The sequence below is a fragment of the Electrophorus electricus genome, chromosome 3, assembly GCF_041902795.1.
Source record: "Electrophorus electricus isolate QZ-2024a chromosome 3, ASM4190279v1, whole genome shotgun sequence".
NCBI lineage: Eukaryota > Metazoa > Chordata > Actinopteri > Gymnotiformes > Gymnotidae > Electrophorus > Electrophorus electricus.
This window is the reverse complement of record NC_137499.1, coordinates 27511043-27511990: the sequence shown is the minus strand read 5'-3', so window position 1 is coordinate 27511990 and position 948 is coordinate 27511043. Positions and strand designations below refer to the sequence as shown.

General features: G+C 43.7%; 1 protein-coding gene across 1 annotated transcript in view; it reads left to right on the top strand.

Annotated features, from left to right (window-relative positions):
• rab40c (RAB40c, member RAS oncogene family) overlaps positions 1 to 84 on the top strand; it is a 12117-nt gene extending 12033 nt beyond the window's left edge. The window contains exon 6 of the mRNA XM_027002764.3: positions 1 to 84. This exon is cut by the window's left edge and continues 660 nt beyond it. The gene's annotated coding sequence lies outside the window, so the exon portion shown is untranslated.
• The last annotated feature ends 864 nt before the right edge of the window (positions 85 to 948 follow it).

The following is a 948-nucleotide window of genomic DNA, read 5'->3' as shown; positions in this document are numbered from 1 at the left end:
TATTTTTTTTTTAATACCTCAGCACATTTGACTATGTTGAAGTTCTTTTCATCAGTTCATAAAGCTTTGTTTTTCTAATGTCAATTTTCCTGTCTCCTCTCATTATAGTATGTCCTTATAATAAGCCTAAGCAGTCCTCTGCCCTCGGAGGACAGACATGCATTTGCTGGGAATCATCTCTACCATGTAATAATGAAGTACTTCTAAAAGTCGCCGCGTCTTGCATGCTTTTTAACGACAGGATGCTGAGGAGCAGCGCAGGATGGATTTGCTCGTGCATGATATTAAACCTGCTTCACACTGCAAGCTGGTGGCCTCTGAACCAGACAGATCTGCAGAGGCCGACATGCACACGGTGTGGCCTCTCTGGTGGCTCTGGGCAGACAGTGCTTGGACTCCCGGTGTCCTCTTTTAGCCCTTCCTGGGATGCTCGGGGCGCAAATGGCCTTGGAAGCGTTTCCAGGGGGGGACAGCAAGCGAACTCTTGATTATTTATCTTTTATTCTTTCATTCTTGTTTTCTTTTCCTCTGTTGGTAAGCCCCTGCACTGACACGCGTCTTGCTGACATTGTTTATTCCACCTTCACTGACATTTACACTTCTTTTCGTGAGTAATGCAGTTCTTCAGAGAACTGTTACAGGAGCAGACCCCTGCACTCAGAAGCACTGGCATCTGCGTATAAGCGCACCTCTCCATTAAATTTCCATGTTCTCACACTTCCATGTCCATGCCCTCCATAACCACATAGCCTGGACACACAGAATCTGATTCATTGTTTGTTTATAGGCACTAGGAAAGTTTGTCCTTTGAGTCTGATTTCAGTTTTTTTTTGTTTTTGTTTTTGTTTTTTAAAGATTCCTAGCAGATTAATGCACTCCTTTGTTTCAGTGTTGTATCGAGCCAGACTTGTGTTTGTATTGGCATGATTTAAACACACCTGTCTCTGT